The 21,694-nt window shown below is 43.1% G+C and overlaps 1 protein-coding gene across 4 annotated transcripts in view; it reads right to left on the bottom strand.

Annotated features, from left to right (window-relative positions):
• LYPD6B (LY6/PLAUR domain containing 6B) overlaps positions 1-21,694 on the bottom strand; it is a 177,521-nt gene that overhangs the window by 50,828 nt on the left and 104,999 nt on the right. The window contains exons 1-2 of one of the 4 annotated variants that reach the window (XM_045479761.1): positions 16,985-17,105; positions 16,805-16,870 (exon numbers count right to left, since the gene is read on the bottom strand). The exons of 2 other annotated variants lie outside the window; for them this stretch is intronic. The gene's annotated coding sequence lies outside the window, so the exon portion shown is untranslated. Of the gene's footprint in view, positions 1-16,804; positions 16,871-16,984; positions 17,106-21,694 lie in introns of those variants that run through there. One more of the 4 variants, XM_045479756.1, reaches the window with a different exon arrangement.

The following is a 21,694-nucleotide window of genomic DNA, read 5'->3' as shown; positions in this document are numbered from 1 at the left end:
CCTTTCAGACTACAACAGCAGCAACATAATCAATTGAACAATACAAATGAATGAAATCCCTGGAATCGAGTCAGGTGAGACTGTTAAAGTTACAGAGAGTGAGCTAACTTTTTTATTAACACACACCTGGGGCCTAATTGGGAATGGTAATAACTGGTGAAATCATACACTTCATCACGTCCCTCCACAAAAATGGCTGTTTACCAAGGAGCTGGCAGAACTTTGTATAACACTTACATATATCAGGGTATGTTGGCAGGTCAGAGCATTCACACACTCAACACGTCCGCACACAAAGAAGACTCTATGCCATTTAACTAACCCTGCTTTGGAAGACAGCCCTACCAGCTGATGAAATAATGACAAACGAGACTTGAACCCAAATAAGGGGGTGGGAGGGAAGTGCAATCTTCTTCTACAAGCACTCAAATCTGCAAATGTAAAAGACAACAATTGTGCCCAATTCTAAGGAAATCCTATTATATATTTATAGCCCTCATCTGTGATGCCAATTTCATGTGTTTAATCAACTTGACTGGGCTATGGTGCCCAGTTGTTTGGTCAAACACAAGTGTAGACATTGTTGTAAAGGTATTTTTTAGATGTGATCAACATTCACATCAGTAGACTGGGTAAAGCAGATTATGGGTGAGCCTGGTGGCATGGGTGAGCCTCATCCAACCAGCTGAAGCCTTAAGAGTAAAGACTGAGGTTCCTTTAGGAAGAGAGAATGCTGCCTCTATGCACCTTTGGACTTGAGATTAGGACATGAACTCTTCCCTGTGTCTCCAGCCTTTTCTGCAAATTTTGGACTTGCCAGCCTCCATAATCATGGGAGTCAATTCCTTAAAAATCAATCTATTGATCAATCACTAGACACACACCCACACGCACCTTATTGGTCAGGTTTCTCTGCAGAACTCTAATATACCATCTAATGTCAAGAAAAAAATGCCTTAATTTATAAAATATGTACACAACATGAGGACAACACAGAAAAGAGACTAGAGCATGAGGAAAATTAGTCCACAGAAATGTATTTTGTAAGGTATTAAACTATTTCTTGATGTGGTTGATAAATTAGGTTCTGAGCATCCTATCGGCCAACACAATGAAGGAAAAAGACACAAGATAATCACGTGGACTTGAAGATAAAATACAAAGTAAGCACTTCAAGACTGTTAGCCTTTTTTTGTTGTTAAGAAATTTCTCCCAAGGTGGGTGCCTGGGTGGCTCAGTTGGTTAAGCATCTGACTCTTGGTTTCGGTTCAGGTCATGATCTCACGGTTTGTGAGTTCAAGCCCCATGTTGGGCTCTGCACTAACAGCACGAGCCTACTTGGGATTCTCTATCTCCCTCTCTTGGGATTTTGCGCCCTCCCACCCTCTCAAAATAAACAAATGAAGAAGGAGGAGGAGGAGGGAGGAGGAGGGACAGGGAGGAGCAGGAGCAGGAGGAAAAGCAGGAGGAGGAGGAAGAAAGAAGAAAGAAAATCTGTCCCCAGGTGTTAACCTTCCCCTCCTTGGGTAAATTCTTCAAGTATCCTTTAACATCCACACTGAAGGGTCAGGAGGCCAAGTAATTAGAAGGGCCTCTACGTATATAGAGAGTCTCCTATATTGCCTCTTAACTGCATCCCTCAGTGAGACACGATGCCAAAGCACAATTCACTAATGTGATTTAACAAGGCCAAAAAGAAGCCCAAGCACACAGCAATCTGATCATCTGGCTTGATCCAGGGATAAAAATGAGAATTTCTGGAAGAGTTAATGAACCCCAAATCCTTTGAGATATTTCCCAGAAATATTTCTCCCACTGCAAAGCTGGGTGGGAAGTGGCCTACACTACCTTAGGCTGTGTTCCCTGGCAACTGCCTGGAGTACAGGTTTTCTCCACTGATGATCAGGGGCAGAGCCACCGAAAAACTGCCTTCAGACAGGTTAATAAAGCTCAGGCGATGCATGTCTAAAAAAGGGAAGGTTTAACTATGTTTGAGTCTGTAGAAGTCTTATAGATCCTTCCTGCACTGGAATCAATTTTCAAGACTTTTTTATTGTGGTAAAATACACATAACAAAAAATTTACTATTTTAACTATTTTTTAAGTTTTTGAGAGAGAGAGAGAGAGAGAGAGAGAGAACGCACACATGCACATGAGGGTCAAAGAGAGAGGGAGAGAGAAAAACCCAAGCAGGCTCTGCACTGTCCACACAGAGCCCACGTGGGGCTAGAACCCACCAACCGTGAAATCCTGACCTGAACCAAAATCAGGAGGCAGACGCTTAACTGAGCCACCCAGGCTCCCCTATTTTAACTATTTTTAAGTGTAAAACTGTGTGTGGCACTAACTATATCTACAATGTCATCCAACCATCACCACCATCCATTTCCAGAACTTTTTCACTATCCCAAACAGAATCTCTGTATCCATTAACAATGAGACCCCACCGCCCCCTCCTACAGCCCCGGGTAACACCTATCCTACTTCCTGTCTCTGTTAAGTTTGTCTACTTGGTACCTCACATAAGTGAAGCAATGTAATATTTGCCCATCGAGTATTTCACGTAGCATGTTTTCAAGGTCCATCCATGTTAGACCATGTACCAGAATTCCATTTTTTATGGCTGAATAATATTCCATTGCTAGCATTTACCATGTTTTGTTTACCCTGGAATGATTTTTTTAATATAATTAATTCAACAAGTATTGAATATTTACAATGTGAGAAGTTTGATTTTTTAAACATTAACTTTATTCTAAGAACAGTATGTAAGAGCCAGAAGTGCTACTCCACAAGGAGCCAATTAATCACATGAATCCTCGTTTCAGAACCGGTAGCAGCAGCAAGGAAACAAAAGTCTAAGTAGTTTTTCCTCCCTAAGGGTTAGGGGAATCTCCCGCACAATCTTAATGAATGTTCTTCATGTTCAAAGCTGAAGCGAGACCAGAGTACCCCCACTATGCGGCCAGTGTGCTCCACAGTGCTTCTTATCATGGTGCCCACAGCTTACACAGTGTCATTCTTGACCCCCGACCCAGTGATAATGAGCTTCTAGCCGAGCAGCTGATGTCAACAGCCAGAAACTTCCATCCCTGCAGATAAAATACCCTGACAGAATCAACTAGAAAAGCACATCTTCCCGTAGCTGGCTTGCCATGCATCAGCTTTGCATTTCTAGGCACATTCATCAGGGAACAAGCCTTCTGTGTGGAAACATGGGTGTTTCCACAGCACCTCCCCAGCAAGACAGTGTAACAGTTGAAAGAGAAAGCGAGAACCTGCACCTCACTCCGGTTTTCACCTTTCGAGGGTATAAAAGAGCAGGTGGTGCCAAGGGGGGACGCCACCACACACCTGAATTCACAAAAGTGGCCCAGGATGAGTCATCAAAAGACGTCCACGGGGGGTTGACAAGAAACAACCAATTCTGGGGGCGCCTGGGTGGCGCAGTCGGTTAAGCGTCCGACTTCAGCCAGGTCACGATCTCGCGGTCCATGAGTTTGAGCCCCGCGTGGGGCTCTGGGCTGATGGCTCGGAGCCTGGAGCCTGTTTCCGATTCTGTGTCTCCCTCTCTCTCTGCCCCTCCCCCATTCATGCTCTGTCTCTCTCTGTCCCAAAAATAAATAAACGTTGAAAAAAAAAAAAAAAAAAGAAACAACCAATTCTGTACACTGATGAGGGAATTGCAGGCAAAAATCAAGAACCACAGAGGATCAAGGCCATTTTGTTCGGCATAAACTTCTCAGCTGGGAGGATCTGCTGTCATCCCAGATTGTTAACAATTGGCTGAGCTGAAGTTCATTACTACTTTTGTGTTCGGTTGACAGGGACTATGTCATCCGACCAACAACAGTGGTTTTACAAAAATATAGACAATTTAGCCTGGAGTTCCTCCTGTGTGTTTTTAACGTTTTATTTATTGTGAGGGGCACCTAGGTGGCTCAGTGGGTTAAGCATCTGACTAAGCATGCTGTCTCTCTCAAAAATGAATAAACATTAAACAAAATACTTATTTTGAGAGTACACAAGTCGGGGAGGGAGGGAGGGAGAGAGAGAGAGGATCTGAAGTGGGGTCTGAGCTGACAGCAGCAAGCCCGATATGGGGCTCAAACTCAAGAAATGAGAGATCGTGACCGGAGCCGAAGTCAGACACTCAGCCAAATGAGCCACCTAGATGCCCCCTTCCTGTATGTTTTTTAAGACAGACTTCAAAAGCAAGAGTTTTTTGTAGATAAACACAAAATGAACACTGTTAAGATTGTGCCTTTTAGTATATAGGTAAAGAGTCCATTGCCTCTGAAACAAGAGATATTTCCATGGGTTGTAGAAGCCGGCCCCAAACAGGCTGAAAGTAGGATGCTAAAGTGAAGGAATCTCCAACTAGTCTAATCAGGAAACCCCAGCATGAGAAGGCACTCAGTTCTCTGTCACAAGTAATTACTCTACCCCTCTTCCAAGGGCATCAATAATATGCATTTGGGATGTGGATGGGGGCACAACTTGAGTATGAAAATTTCATCTGTGGTAATCATTCAGATCCTCCAACTTTTGTTAAGTTCATTCAAACCTTTCTTGTGTGTAAACACACACATACTCTCAAAAATATTGTCCCGTGGCCTGGATCCATTTTCAAAGATGAGAACCCAATAAGGCAATCAGGGTTCATCAGAAGATACAAAATTAAACTTGAACTTGGTAGAATGCCAATTACTTTCTGTTATGGGCTGAATTGTATCCTCTTTCCTCCAAAATTCATATGTTGAAGTCCTAACCCCCTGGTACCTCAGAATGTGACTATACTTAGAGACAAGGTCTTTAAATAGGTGATTAAATTAAAATGAGGTGCTTAGGGTGGGCCCTAAACCAATACGACTGCTGTCCTTATAAGAAGTAATTTAGACACAGACCTGTACAGAGGGGAGATCATGTGACGACACAGGGCAAAGAGGACCATGGGAAGTGAAGGAGAGAGACCTCAGAAGAAACCAAAGCTGCCTACACGTTCATCTCAGACTTCCAGGCTCCAGAACTGTGAGATAAGAGATTTCTGTTGATTATGCCACCTAGTCTGTGGTACTTATTATGGCAGCCCAAGACAACTAATACTCCTTCCCCTTTTCTTTCTCCTCTGATTTCCAGAGAAGAGACTGTACAGGTGGCAAGGACACTCTGTCTCCTACTCCTAAGGGCCTTGCTGTCATTCATTTCCTTATCCCCAACCAGGGCAATCTCTAAATCCAAAGTGACAAGTAAGAACACCTCACAAATACCCTGAGGACCCCAACTATAAAACAGGGGACCAATGCCTGTCCCAAGACCTCTGACTTCCAAAACTATAGGAACTCTGCCTTTCCCAAATGCTCTCTACTAACCAGAAGTCAGCCTGCAAAAATTTTTAAGATACTTTTCCCAGAAACCATGTCTAAATTTCTCTTGCCTTAATACCTAAGGCTGGCTCAGATGCTTTAACCCACATTAGTTCCCTCTCTTTTTAAAAGGAAAGGAGAGGTTGGGCACCAGAGAGCCTTGCACATTACAGAAACAAGTCCAGAGCAAGAGATTATCAGGGGCAAGAGGACTCCCAGTTGTCTCAAAACGATTACAAGTAATTACTTTCTACTTCACTGGAGAAGTTCATACAGGAGAGCCGAAGTCCTTTGTTAGTGCTGGGAGCCATGAACACCATAGCCTAATTTTCGTTCTCCATAGATAATGTTTGGCCTATAGCATAGGTAGGCATTGGGTCTGGCTCCAGGTGCTATGGCTTGAAGGAGACTGCATTGCACTCAGGGGAGGAACCACAGACTGAACCAGAGACTGGACTGTTGGCAGTAAGTCACCAGTGACAGAGGAGGCACAAGGGGGCACCTAGCCTGTGCTCATGTTCCAGCTCCGTTAGTTTCCTCCAGCTCTCAGTCTCGCTCTGGCTACCTCCCCAAGCCAACACAAGCTCGACACGGCTTTGCCTGGAGTGTCCTGAAACAAATGTGAAATCTATTAGAAGTAATACCCCCAAGCACTCCTGGGGTCAGCAAACAAGGCTCCTGGGTCCTCTCTGGACTGTGGTCATGGGGTGGGGGCTCCTGTCCAGGGTGCATTCCAGTGGCAGGGGACCACTAACACTCAGGCTAACACTCAAGCCTGCCAAGTCCCAGCCCCATGGAAGAAAAAGGAGAACAGACTGATGCAATTAGCCAGGCGAATGGGAACTTGTCAAACCATTTAGATAAGACAGCACTTGAATTTATTCAGTTCCCATTACCGGAGGGTGATTGTGCTCCCACCCCCTGCTGATTCTGCGTGCTGCACATCATTTTCCTAGCAAGGAAGTGAGAAAAGGAAGGATGATTTCTCAGCCTACAAATTCCAGGGCTCTGCTGTTAAATCAGCATGCATCGTGCCTTCAACCAAGGGGTAATTTGACCTTAATGGAATCAAGGGACACATACCGTTGAGTGACTCTGTCACTCAGTATGAAACTCAATGATGAATATTTAAGTATCCAATTAATTAAAATAAAATAAAATAAAATAAAATAAAATAAAATAAAATAAAATAAAATAAAATAAGGTTCCTTATCCAGGTCAATCTTCCTTATACCTCTAACAACTTATTACACATTCAGTTTGCTAATGGCTCTGTTTCAAGTACTGAGTTGTGAGCACCTCAAGAGTCTATAGAGAATCTTATTCTTATCTCCTTTTTGGGGCCGAGAATAGTGTTGGACACAAAATGCAAACTCGGTAAGGGTTCATTAACTTTTTTTTCGCTGCTTGCTTTTGAAACAGTTTTCCCTGGAAAAGAGAAAATCCACTCTACCTGCTTCATTTAATAAAAAGCACAACTCCCTCCTCTCTCTGACCCCCACCCCCTCACCGAACTGAGAACACCAACAGGATCGTCACAAGAATGTCCACAGAGGATCCAATGGATCGATCATAGAAGACAGCAAAATTGCAGATGAGCTTCAAGGTTGGTAAATTCTTGTCCTGTTTTAAAATCTGAGCATATCTGTATGTTTCCTCGGACTGCTGTAACAAAATACCACAAATTCAGTGACTTGAAACAACAAATGTTTATTTTCTCACAGTTCTGAAGGCCAGAAGTCCAAAATCAAGGTGTCAGCAGGGCCAAAGCCCTCTGGAAGCTCAGAGAGAGCCCATGTCCCTCCTACTCTCTGGTGGCTGCTGACACTCCGTTGTGTGTGTCTGTATAACTGTACCTACACTCTGTACCTCTATCTGCCCATGCCCTTTTCCTGGGTTCTGGTCACATCTCCCTCTCTCTTCTCAGGACACCTGCCGCTGGACCTAGGGCTCACCCTAAATCCAGCATGAGCTCATCCTAAAATCCTTAACTTGTTTACATCTGCAAAGACTTTTTTTTTTTTTTTTTTTTTTTTTTGAGAAAGAGAGCGCATGCTAGTGCATGAGCAGAGGAGGAGCAGAGACAGGGAGAGAATCTTAAGCGATCTCCATCCCCAGCAAAGAGCCTGACACGGAGCTCGACTCAGGGCTCTATCTCATGACTGAGAGATCATGACCCAAACTGAAATCAAGAGTTGGACCTTTATTTTTTTTTTTTTTTTTTTTTTAATTTTTCAACGTTTATTTATTTTTGGGACAGAGAGAGACAGAGCATGAACGGGGGAGGGGCAGAGAGAGAGAGGGAGACACAGAATCGGAAACAGGCTCCAGGCTCTGAGCCATCAGCCCAGAGCCTGACGCGGGGCTCGAACTCACGGACCGTGAGATCGTGACCTGGCTGAAGTCGGCCGCTTAACCGACTGCGCCACCCAGGCGCCCCTAGAGTTGGACCTTTAAATGACCGGGCCACCCATGTGCCCCACAGAGACCCTATTTCCAAATAAGGTCACATTCACAGGTACTGGGGGTTAGGACCTAGATATATCTAGTTTGGAGAATACTATTAAACCCACTAAAATTCGAAGTCAGAACATATCCTCTGTACCAGAAGACCCCATCTTCTTCCCAATGCTCTTCTTCATATTAATGGACTCATTTCCTACTCAGGACCCAGGCTGAACTCTTTGAGTCATGGTCAAGGGCGTTCACCTACTTGCTCCCCAGTTCCAATCAGCTCCATAATTTGCAGTGATGAAGTACAGTTCAATCAGTTCTATTCTACAAAAGTACTTATGCCTGTCCCCCGTTTTCCAGGCCTGATGCCTAACCAGCCTGCCCCCAGCTTGAGTCTCCTGTCTCCTACCTGCTCTGCCAGCTTCCTTAACTGCCATGCCCTACGCTGCTGCTTTCAACAGAGCCCAAGCCTGCCGCAACCCTGCCCCCAAACTTTCAGTGGCATCTAACCAAATGAAGCCCAATCTCTGTACAGTTTAGCATCCAGGTCCAGTAGAAGGAGCCCGAACCCACCCTTAGCCTTATTTTCCACTGCTCCCCTCCACTTTGTCCAGTGGCAGTGAAGTAAATCATTGAGTGATCTTAAGTAGAACTCAAAGTTCCTCCAAGACTTTCAAGTCCCTCCACCTAGGATTTATTCATTAATTCAACAAGCTTCTATCTTGACTTATGTCCCCCTGTCCATGTCTTACACAGAATAGCTCAACTCAAAAGACAACTCATCTATGAGTCTTTAGTGAGTTTCATCAGCCACATTGGACTTTTAAAATTTAAAAGTCTGCCAGACAGAGAAGGCATGTTCTCTCCCCTCCCTGTAGAGACTTGAACACTTATCACAAAACTTGTAACAGAGTCTGGGTAGAACTCTGCTTTACTCATGTCCATCTCCCCCATAATCTAGAACAGCACCTTGCATGTCACATGTGCTCAGAAATAGCTGATCAATAAAAGTTATATTGAGGGGCGCCTGGGTGGCTCAGCCGGTTAAGCATCTAACTCTTGATTTTGGCTCAGGTCATGATCTCATGGTTTGTGGGGATCAAGCCCTGCGTCTGGCTCCACACTGACAGTGCAGAGCTGTCATCTTGGGATCCTCTCTCTCTGTCTCTCTCCCCCTCTCTCTTCCCCTGTTACTCATGGCTCTCTCTCAAAATAAATACACTTAAGAAAAGATACATCAAGGAAATAATATAGTCTCTGCCTTCAAGCAGGTTACATTTGAGGACAGGGACACACAAAGGTGGATAACGAAGGCTAATACAATATTATAAACATCATAGAAGCAATATAGATGAAATTCTGTGGGAAATACAGAAAGGGAATTTTAAAAAGGAAAAGAGTTTCCTAGAAGAAGTAGAACCTAAGAGAGATCTTGAAGAATAAACAATGAGTAAAAAGTGGTTCGTCAGGGAAGAGAATAAAGTACAGAAGCAGCAGCATCTGTACAAGAGCCCAGGGAAAGCAAACGGCATTTTCCAGCTTCCATGAAGAACAGAGCTTTCTGGCCCACTGACTGACTGAATGGTGGGTAACGGAAGACAAGGCTAGAAAGGTAGGCCAGCATCTCGAATACTATGCCAAGGAATTTGAAATGGACTCTGTAGGAGATGGGCGTCATGGAAGGCTTTCAAACAGGTATGATGTGGTCACATCTGCATCTTTAGCTGAGCACTTATACAGTACTACAGGACCTGAACTGGATAGGTATCAGAATCATCTGTAGAATTCCAAAATTGCTTAATATAGAAGGAAAGTACACGTAATATGACAATTTTCCATTCACAATAAAATCATGTTGATGCTTTGCCATTTTGGCTTTAGAATTTTTAAGATAAATAAGACAAATATTCTTGAGTTCCTTTTCGTTCCCTTCCCCAGAAATAAACACTTCCCTTCAGGGCATATCCTTCTGGTCCATGTTGATACAAAGAAAGAAACACGTAGATACATGTGTATGTCCATAAAAACTATATAATATTGCTTTTTGTGTTAAAATCACAATACAGGGGCGCCTGAGACCAGGTCACGATCTCGCGGTCCGTGAGTTCGAGCCCTGGGCTGATGGCTCAGAGCCTGGAGCCTGTTTCCGATTCTGTGTCTCCCTCTCTCTCTGCCCCTCCCCCATTCATGCTCTGTCTCTCTCTGTCCCAAAAATAAATAAACGTTGAAAAAAAAAATTTTTTTTAATCACAATACATTTAGCAAACATTGCTCTAAATTTGCCTTACTCACTGGAAGAATCTTTAAAAATTCAGATCCCTGCATCCCACCTAGATCTAATGAATCACAGTCCCTGAGCAGAGGTGTCTAGAAATATGAAGTTTTTAAAAACTTCCTGTTCATTTTGATGTCACCAGACCTGGACTGGGGAGTCACGGGAGTAGAAGATGAATCAAAGAGAAGATCAAGCAGAGGTAGGAAGAACAGCAAGAATGATAATTCAAGCAGGGGTGACGCAGTCCTAAGCAAGGTCAATGCAAATGTTAACAAAAGACAGGGGACATAGAACTACCCTACAATCCAGCAATTGTACTACTAGGTATTTATCCAAAGGATACAGGAGTGCTGATTGGAAAAGGCACATGTGCTATATTTATAGCAGCACTATCAACAATAGCCAAATTATGAAAAGAGCCCAAACATCCATTGACTGATGAATGGAGAAAGATGTGGTATATATACACAAATGAATACTATTCAGCAATGAAAAAAAAAATGAAATCTTGCCATTTGCAACAACGTGGATGGAACTAGAGGGTATTATGCTTAGCAAAACAAATCAGGCAGAGGAGGACAAATGTCATATGATTTCACTCATAAATGGAATTTGAAACACACAACAGATAAACGTAGTGTAAGGGAAGGAAAATAAGATAAAAACAGAGGGAGGCAAACCATAGGAGACTCTTAAATACAGAGAACTGAGGGTTGCTGGAGGGGAGGTGAGTAGGGGGATAGGTTAAATGGGTGATGGGTATTAAGGAGAGCACTTTGTGGGATGAGCACTGGGTGTCATATGTAAGAAATGAATTATAGCGTTCTACTCCTGAAGCCAAGACAACACTGTTGTTGACTAAATTGAATTAAAAAAAAAAAAAAAGACAGGGGACAGATTTTGATACCCTGTGAAGGTAAAAGCAATAGAAACTTGCAATGAATTAGAATCTGGGGTGAGAAGTTGTAAGTAATAAATGGCCCTAAGGATTTTAACTTGAATGAGTTGGAGGACAGTGACACGCTTAACAAAAATGGAAAACACAGAAACCCAAGAGCTGCCCGTGGGAGAAAAGATGGATTTGGTTTTAGACATGTGCATCTGAGATTTCTGCAGGTTCTTCACATAAGTATCTCTAACAAGCATTTATAGGAGCTAGATTAAATCAAGGGAGAAGGTTGGGGATCTTAACACAGATCCAGGATTCCCTACTTACAAGTAACAGCCGTGCACGTGGAGCTGGATACGTTTGTTTCAGAAGAGAGAGAAGAGACCCTTGGGCATGTCCTTCAGGGATGCATGTATTTAGGGCAGAGCACATGAAGAGCAAGCTGATGAGACAGAGAAGTGGCCAGGAGTAGAAGGGCCACCGGAATCAGGAAGCCACAGGAAGGCTCAAGGGTCAAGAATCCACCATGACCTGTGTGTGATAAAGAGGAGGACCGAGAGAGATTGCAAAATTGGACAATCAGGACCTTCCACGGAGTAGTAGCGATCATGGCGGGAGAGGTCACAGTGTGACATGGCCTGAAAAATACCAGAAGCAGCAACATTAAGCTACTCTTCAGCGTTGAAACGTGCAGTCAACAACAACAACAAAAAAAAATAGTGGAGGGATAATTATTTTAGGGTTTAAAACAGGAGATCTGAGTATGTAGAATATGAGAAAGGAACCAGCAGTAAAGAAACTGAAAAGATCTTATTTCTGTAGAATTCGTCAGAGATTCAATGCCTGAGGACACCCAGTAGCAAGAAGGCGGGGGTCAATCCCAGGTTGAAAACAGCAATTATTTAAAAGCAGAGCAATTTAGACCTTTGGACCATCTCCTCATCTCCTACAGAAGACTAGGGCTTTCTTTTTTGGAAAAATTTAACAAGAAGATTCTCTGGATTCAGAAGTGTTGGGCACACTGAACAGTGGGATGAAGTATAAAACTGAAAACTGGGAGTTTAGCAATAATCTACATACTAAAAAAGCTGCTCCTGTAACAGTAGCATCCAACTATAGGAAGACATGCATTCTCCCTTCCAGTCTCCCTTCATGTCCCACCCCACTCCTCCTCCCTTGTTGACTGGATAATTCTTCTCTGAAAAAAAGAAGCATCTGTATATACTCCTCACCCATTCACACTGAATTTTCAGTCAAGGATCACCACACATTTGAGGAAAGCCTCCCACATGAAAAAGTGAAGCGAAACTAAACAAACACATCACATGGAACACAGAGACCTTATGGAAGATGAAGACTCTAGAACTATCTAGAAACTACAGTGGCCTGGAGAGAGATTAATTTGGCCACTGTTTTTTCCATTAAAGAAATGAATTTTTTAAAAACACACACACACAAATCTGTATTTCTAACTTGTCTTACAAAATCAAAAGGCCTGGCAGTTCTAGACTCACGTGGAGCCTGGAGCTAAGAGCAAGAAAGAGACAGGCCAAGGAAGTACGAGCCTAGACATTCTTTCGAGGAGAGCACTCAGAGGTATTACCAGATTCACAAAGGGGTCTATGACTCAAACAAAAGGTAAGAGCCTTGAAATAGGCCCTCTTCCTTTCTCAACATCTTCTAGGGAAAATGTAACAGTTTAGAGTGTACCTAAAAGCTTTTTAGAAGGAATATCCAAGATTTGATGTGTTAAATCAACTTCTCACATGCAGCTACCCAGTTCAAAAGAGAAAATGCAGAGCACTGCAGGGAATGTGAGGAACTGGAACCTTGCATACAGATATTACCCTATCACTGCTTGTACACCGAAACTACATAGATTAATGGGTCAGGAGAGGTCTGCTCTTGCAGCCATCTAGAAATATCCTAAAGGAAAAAGGAAGAATTGCAAGTACTCACAGCTCAAACACGCGACTACTGACATCACTGACTTGGTTAGAGAAGAACGCGCGTGCGCGCGCGCACACGCGCGCGCGCACACACACACACACACACACACACACACACACACACACACACACGGGCTCATGTGCATACATTTGCAATCAGCCAAACCTGCTTTACCCAATCCTAAGGCTTCCTGTCGTCAGACAATTTGTTCTGACTGGAGGTAATCACAATACATAAATAAGTTCTGCCAAATAAGAATTAATTTAAATTCTGTTCGAAGCTTTTCAAGAGATAGAAAGGCTGCCCTTCAGAGATACCTTCTCCTCGGCTAATGAGTTAAATTACTCTGTTTATCACAAGCCAAAGGTAACTTGGTAGTTAAACTGAAGAAAATTCTTTCTCAAATTTTCTGCTTTGCTTTGTTTTGAACGTACAGAGTTATGGGCCACAAAACGATCCCCAAAGCTCCTAGAAGCAGAATAGGTGTTGGAGGCTCAGGCACAGTAATTCTCAAACAGAATTTGAGTCAATGCTCGGGAGGAAGGAACCATTAAGAACCCGGGATTGTGCACCTTCCCGTGCAGAGTCTTGGTCCAAGACTGAGTGGGAGAAGCCTTTCACCTGCCCATCACCCAGCATTACCACTGGTGAGATGGGGCCTCAGAAAGAGGTCTGTATTCCACATTCAGTTCTAGAACTTTCCATGTGGGCACCCCCAGTTTCTCTCCCTACTAGACAATGTTGCTAGGAAGTCTAAGAGATAATAGTCTTTAAAAAAAAAAAAAAAAAAAAAAGCTCTGTATCACTTTGAAAAATGTTCCTAGGGCCAGCAAGTTAGTGTGAGGGTCTCCCACAGCTACCAGTCCAAAAGTCTGTAATGCCTCTTGTTTGTTACTTCAGGGATTTTCCTGGAGTTGTTTTTCCTTCACATCCTTGGGGTCGTTAATATTTGAGTTTTTCAGGAATGGCTCCAAAAGCCACAGTTCTCATAGGACAGTCTCAAGCTCAGAGGGCCTACAGTATCTGGGGGTTTTCTTGCCTGGGTTTTCCAAATTACCCCTAATGTGATTGTAACATTTTACTTAAATTCCTCCAGCAATTTCCCATTGCTCCTCAGAGAAAAGAGAAACTCCTTTCACACAGCCTGGCATGGCCCAGCCACATACACCCAATCTCCTCCCCAACCGTTCTCCTTGGTGCTCTATCTGCTCTGGTCACATTGGCCTCCTCCCTGATCTTCACCTTTTCCATGTTCCACCCTACCACAAAGCCTTTGGACATGGTGTCCCCCAATCTAGAAAGCTCTCCCATCTCTTTCTCTTGCCCTTAGCTCTTACCAGTCCTTCCTATTTCAGTTTGTGAGCCATTTTGCCTGGAAAGCCTTCTCCGACCTCTCTCACTGTGCTCAACTCTATCTAGTAAAAGCTCTTTTTTTTTTTTTTTAATTTTTTTTTTCAACGTTTATTTATTTTTGGGACAGAGAGAGACAGAGCATGAACGAGGGAGGGGCAGAGAGAGAGGGAGACACAGAATCAGAAACAGGCTCCAGGCTCTGAGCCATCAGCCCAGAGCCCGACGCGGGGCTCAAACTCACGGACCGCGAGATCGTGACCTGGCTGAAGTCGGACGCTTAACCGACTGCGCCACCCAGGCGCCCCTAGTAAAGGCTCTTAAAGAAGTCTACTTTTCGTTCTCCTGGGAGTGCTTAACACAGTTGCAATTTTACATTTGTTAGTATGATGAAGTGATTAATATCCATCTCTGGCACTGGATTTTAAGCTCTGTGAGAGGAGAGACCATGTCTGTTCTTGTTCACCCCAGACCCCCTTGGCACAGACTAGAAGCTTAGTAAGTATCACATGGACACATAGGAGGAGGAACACACAACCTCAGCAGGACTAGCTCCTTGCCTCTCCACTCTCTTACTTTTACTTTTGGTAATAGGTTTCCTCTGCCCAGAAGGTTCTGCCCCCATTCCACCTGCTGCTTCTTCAGAGGTCCGCCTTTTCTGTTACTAGAAACTAAGCCTCGTGTACCTTCTCTGATTCCATCAAGTCTACCCCCAATTTCCCTTTGTGTGACTGTCATCTCCACTTTCACTGGTCACCCCCAAACACACACTTTTGGACTAGACTGCCACACTGTGGAGTGCAGTACCCAGCTTTCTAACCAGGTCGTGAAGGGTGGAGAATGCCAGCTTCAGACAAAGCAGAGTTGCCGCTTCACGTGAAAAAGTCACCAACATGAAAAGGACACGGAAGTGAGGCCAGCAGATAAACCCATCCTCCTTTCTCCCTCCTAGGAACGTTTGGAGGGATAGCCCTTCCGTGGAACCCTCCTAGAGAAGTGCTGGGCCAGGTGAACAAGCTACTGGGAGACAGATACAGTTCTTCATGGCTTGTGGAAAGGTGCCAGCCAGCACACCCGAGCAGCACCTCCATCCCTGTCCCACTGCTCTTCCCTGGTGCCCACACCTGGAGCTTGCATCTTCCAAATAAATTACTGACACCTTGATCCTTCTCCATCCTGCTTTCTCGAGCATCCAGACCGACATCCTCTGATAACCCCTGTATCCCCGAAAGACACAAACTGCACCTGGAGCCCAAGAACATAGTACTTTGAGAGGAGCTTCTCACTACACATCAAAGGAGAGAACAAAGCTATTGTAATCCTGGCCTGGATTAACAGAAGGGAATTCACAATCCCTCTGCTTGATTCTGCACTGGTCAGACCCAGCATCAGCAGGACTGACTGTGGTTTTGAGAAATCCACTTTAAAACAGTTTCTCAGGGTCCCTGGGTGGCTCAGTCGGTCAGGCGTCCGAATTCAGCTCAGGTCACGATCTCACGGTTCGTGAGTTCGAGCCCTGCATCGGGCCCTGTGCTGACAGCTCAGAGCCTGGAGCCTGCTTTGGATTCTGGGTCCCCCTCTCTCTTTACCTCTCCCCCACTTGTACTCAGTCTCTCTCTCTCTAAGAGAGATAAACGTTAAAAATATTAAAAAAAAGTTTCTCAACATTTTTGAATGACGGACCTCTTAGAGATTCTAATGACAGGTTCATGAACCCTCTGTCCAGGTCAACACGGGTGCATCGGTTGGCTTTCACTTTAGAGGTTCTCAGAACCCCTGAAGCCCCAGCCATAGATTTAAGAAACCCTGCTTTAGAGAAACAGAGAGAAAAAGGAATACAATCAATACACAGCAACAAGAACAACTGAAGCCATGTTTTCTAAGGAGCAGATGAAAGAATAAGTCTTAAAAGGAAAAAAAAATCAGAGGAGGAAAAGAGGAAAGTTGGTATATTTGAAGGCATACCAAGTGGAAGGACTCAGATGTTTAGTTCTGCAATTCCTCGTATGGGGGTTACTTCCTTGACATCCCCATTCTGATCTAGCCGTGTCCATGTAGCCCACGAGTGTGCTGCAATTCTAACCCATAAAACACTAGGCTATTATTCTAAAGGGGCAGATAGGGGCTCTGCTTTAGCCAGAAGCACCCCCCCCCAAAAAGCACTGGTGGGGGACCCCATACCCATCTCTGTATGCTCTTTGCCCTATAAAAATCATTCTCAGCTCATGGGCCACTGAAAAACAGGTGGCAGGATAGCCTGGGTCCCACGGGCCACGGTTGGTCATCCCCTGCACTAGGCTGCAGCCACTGAAGCATCAGTGCCCCCCCAAACTGGGAGCTCCCCCAGGGAGAAAGGCATAACTTATGCCCCCCAAGGGTCCTGGTCCTAACAGTGACGGGTACACAGTCCAAGCTTAATATATGCATATCAAGTGAAAAATCCTGCTCATCTTTCAAGACTGAGCTCAGGTGATACCTCCACAGAGACAACCCTCACCCTCCAGGTTGAACGGATCTCACCTCACCTGGCAGTGCCTGCTGACCACCATCAGGCCCCCACCTAGGCTGTGGCTGTGTGCTGTCCACCTGCAGAAGAGATCTAAGATGAGCGGCTTGGGCAGAAAAACCAGAGAATTCTGTTCTTGCCAATCCTCAGGTTGGTTTCTCAGTTTATATGTGAAATACAAAACAAGTACTCACTATGTGTTTCCATGAAGTAGCCTTTTTAAAAGTCCCATCAAAAGTGGGGATGGCTCCAAGAAATCCGTTAAATATTCTTGTGCAGCTGTTCACATCTTAGCATTTCATTAGTTATCATTGCAATTTTAAAAACAATTAAACTCTGTGGGTGTTATTTACTGCATCTCATGATGATTCCGTCTTTCTGCTCCTCAAAAGAGAATCAGACAGAGAAATCAGGGTCTAGAAACTACCGGCATCGAAAGGACAAGTTTTTGTCACACACAGTTAATTTCCTTTGCCATTCTTGTGGGGTGATTTGAGAAAACATCCTTCTGTAGTTTCATAAGACAAATTTCTAAAACCATCAAACAGGATAGCCAAAACTTGGTTGGTGTAGACTTGTGGTTTTTACTGATGTCCTCCGTACAGGAAGACCAAGAACAGCCATTTCCCACCAAACATCCTTTTGCCCTGATGAAAAACTCAATGGCATTTATGTTCTGAAAACCCAATCGGAACCAAAATTCACATGACACTAGCCAAGAAGCTGGGATGCAAAAACCAAGGGGAGTTAAAGTGTGTTGATGTTCTTGTTTTATCAGAAAGACAGTTACTCAATGACTTTATGAATAATTTTAAAAGACCAGAGATAGTCCACAAATGTAATGTGGCATCCTAGATGGAGTCCTGGGACAGATAAAAGACATTAGGTAAAAACCAAGGAAATGTGAATAAATATGGACTTTAGTTAATTATAACTTATCATCATTGGCTTATTAATTTTGATGGATGTACCACATTAATGTAAGACGGTAATAACAGCAGGAAGTAGGTGTAGGGTACATGGGAACTCACTGCACTATCTTTTCACCTTTTCTACACATCTAGAACTTAAAGTAAAATGTTAATTTTTAAAAACAGAAGTCCCTAAAGAAAACAATTAAGATCTGTAACTTTTAATCAATCAAGTAGAGAGAGAAAGGGTAAATTTGAGAGTTTTAGTCCAAGAAAATGTAGGAAATAAGAAAAGTATATCAATGGGGTGTACAGATGGGTAAGCCTATCGCCCAGCAAACAGAAAAGTGGCAAAAATAAGAAATGTTAAGGATGCAGTATCTCTTATTTCCCTGATTAAATGCTGGGATGCCACCCTCCAACTCCCTTCACCCTCCTAATTTTTTTCATTCATATCGCTGGTAGTTGATTAGTGACTTGTGATTAGGTCAACCGAGTAAGAAATGTTAACTGAGTCTCAAGTAGAAGACCTTCAGAAAATGCTATGGGACCTCATTCCCAGAAAAAAGCAAGGACCTTCCTCAGTTGCGCCCCCGCAGACCTAGCACGGTCTGCAGATGGCAGGTGCCTCACAAACACGTGGAGAGATTAGCTAGGCAATGCCCTGGCTGGACAATGAACTCACCTGGGGAGCTCTTAATGAAGACCAAAGCCCAGAGGCACACCAATAGATTCTAATTTGATTGGTCTGGAGTGGGGGCTAAAACATCAGTATTTTTTAAAAAGCATCCCAGGAGGTTCTAACATGCAGCAGGGTTGAGTATATAGGATAAGCCTAGAAGATGAACTAGAGCAGGGCAAGCCTGGGTATTAAGAGATCAGTTAATTTTTTATGGATGTGGGAATTTCAAATCATTACTATTTTCTCTTCCTCCACAGCATAATTCACTGTGTTTCTCTCCATCAGCTGACACGTGTAGTCTGCTTTTGAGTTAAGGGTGTAAGGAGGGGACATCGCAGTCACCTAACCCCCAAGGTCTATAGGATGGTCAGATAAGAAATGCTCCTTATATTGGGGCGCCTGGGTGGCGCAGTCGGTTAAGCGTCCGACTTCAGCCAGGTCACGATCTCGCGGTCCATGAGTTCGAGTCCCGCGTCAGGCTCTGGGCTGATGGCTCAGAGCCTGGAGCCTGTTTCCGATTCTGTGTCTCCCTCTCTCTCTGCCCCTCCCCCGTTCGTGCTCTGTCTCTCTCTGTCCCAAAAATAAATAAACGTTGAAAAACAAATTAAAAAAAAAAAAAAAGAAATGCTCCTTACAAATTCAGATACTATTTTAGTCCTCAAAGAGGAGAAATATATTCTGGGGTAAAAACTTTTAAAAATGTACTCACCCTCCCTCAACAATTGATAGATCAACTAGACAAAATATTGGCAAGGATATAGAGGAATATAAAAGGACAATATCATCAACCAACAGAATCTAACAGACATTTATAGAACATTCCAACCCAAAACAGAACACCCATTCTTTTCAAATTCTCATGAAGCACAGATCAAGAGAGACCAGATCATGAACTATAAAACAAGCTTCTACAAACTTTTAAGATTTTATATCAGCCAGAGTGTATTCTCCAACCACAATAAATCAAACCAGAAGCCAGTAAGAGAAAAATACCAGGACAATATTCAAATAATTGAAAACTAAATAACATAGTTTTAAATAATCCACTGGTCAGGGGTATCTGGGTGGCTCAGTCAGCTGAACATCTAACTTCAGCTTGGATCATGATCTCATCTCAGTGCTCATGAGTTCAAGCCCCACGTCAGGCTCTGTGCTGACAGCTCAGAGCCTGGAGCCTGATTTGGATTCTGTGTCTCCCTGTGTCTCTGCCCCTCCCCTTCTCACTCTCCTCTCCTCTCCTCTCTCTCTCTCTCTCTCTCTCTGAAAAATAAACATTAAAAGTAAATAAATAACCTGCTGGTCAAAGACAAAGACTTAAAGGAAATATTAAAATATATTTAACTGAATGAAAATGAAAATACAATATATTAAAATCAGCACAACAGTTAAAGCAGTTCAGAGAGGAAAATTCATAGTATTAAATACAAATATCAGAAAAGGTCTCAAATCGCTCTAAGCTCCCACCTCAAGATTCTAGAAAAAGAGCAATATAAACCCAGAGCAAGAAGAGAGAAGGAAATAATAAACTAAGAGCAGAAATCACTCAGGGACCCATAGGGAACCAGGAAGGCAGGGATTGTAGCGATGCAGCTGCAAACCAAGGAATGCCAACAACTTCCAGGAAACTGCCAGAAGCAAAGATAACCCAAGAAAGGATTCCTCCCCCAGCCTTCAGAGGCAACAAGGCTGAAACCTTGATTTCAGACTTCTAACCTCCAGAACTGTGAGAGAATAAACTTCTAGGGTTTGGAGCCACCCAGTTGGTGGCACATTGTTACAGTGCCCTAGAAAACTAAATGAGGTTCTAATGAGGTGTGTGGGGGTGGGGTGGGGGGTGGGAGGGAATCAGATTAATCCAGCAAAAGCTAGAAACTATTTTTTAAGTAGCAAAAGGGAAAAAAGGGTTTTATGTAACAGATACAAAATACAGCAGAAAAATATTCAATGTATCAGTAATTCAGAAATTATGACCCTATTAAACTCATTTATTAGAATACAAAATGCTAAATGGGTTTACAAATGTGATTCATTTATAGTCTTCAATGAATGTTTCTAGAATATCAGAACAAAGTGATAGAAAGTATGTAAGAATATGAAAAAAGATACCAAAAGTACCTGAAGAGAGAAAAAGCTGGTGTAACAATATTAATATCTAAGACAAAAAGAAAACAATTCGTGCTTAGAATACCCCAAGAAGAAATAACTACAATGTTCCTAAACTACATAGCCTACAAAAATATCCATCGAAAGCTGACAACTGTAAGGACAAATGGAAGGACGTATTGAGTGGTTGATGTTCTCTTCTGAAAGAGGTAATCTGAGCAAATATGCAGAAAACAAATAGTAGGGTTAGAGACAATGTGAACTTTGCCAGTAAGATTAATCTAAAAATGTGCTCAAAACCCTATTCCCAACGAAACGAATTCACTTTTCTTTTTAAAGCATGGGGGAGCATTTATAAAATTATCCATGTACTAGGTTTCCAAGATGTCTCAACAGACTTCAGAGAATCCTGGTCATACACACCACATTCCTTGACCAAAATACGATATTGTTTATCTCTGGGGCACCTGGCTGGCTCTTCAGTAGAGCATGCAACTCTGGATCTTGGGGTTGTAAGTTTCAGCCCCACACTGGGTGTGGAGATTACTTAAAATCTTGAGGAAACAAAACTACAATATTGTTTATCTCTGAATTCAACTTCACTCTACAAGAAATGCAAATTAAACTACAATAAAATAGCACTTTCTGCCTATATTAGAAACACAAAATAGGGCAAAACAAGGTGTTGGTTAGGTTGTAAGAAAACATGAACTCTCAGCCAGGGTGAGAATGAAAATTGATATGATTTGGCAGTATCTATCAAAATTTAAAATGCACATTTGCCCTGTGCCCGCCAATCCATTCCCAGGATTTTCTCCCTATAGATACTTACAAATGTGCAAAAAGAGAAGAGTGTGCAAGGATTTTCATCACAGTATTGATTGTTACCACAAAAGACATAAAAACCTTAATGTCCATCAATGTGGGAATGATTAAACTATGGTCTTGTCAGATAACTGAATATTAACAGAATGAGGCAACATAATGTTTATGATATGGAAGAGTTCTAATATCTGCAAGATGTGAAACAATGTGTACAGTCACATCATTAAACTTTTTTTTTTTAATAGAGGGAAAGGGTATTTGTTAGAAGGTGGAGGAGGGTCAGTAATGTAATGTATCCTCCAGACTGAGAATGTTCTTTAAAGCCAAAAAACGAAGCAAGCCATTCCGTACTGTTTACACAGTCTTGTTCAGGGTAACTCGCG

Source organism: Leopardus geoffroyi, chromosome C1, assembly GCF_018350155.1.
Source record: "Leopardus geoffroyi isolate Oge1 chromosome C1, O.geoffroyi_Oge1_pat1.0, whole genome shotgun sequence".
Taxonomy (NCBI): Eukaryota; Metazoa; Chordata; class Mammalia; order Carnivora; family Felidae; genus Leopardus; species Leopardus geoffroyi.
The sequence above is the reverse complement of the archived record's forward strand: the minus strand, read 5'-3'. Positions and strand labels throughout refer to the sequence as shown.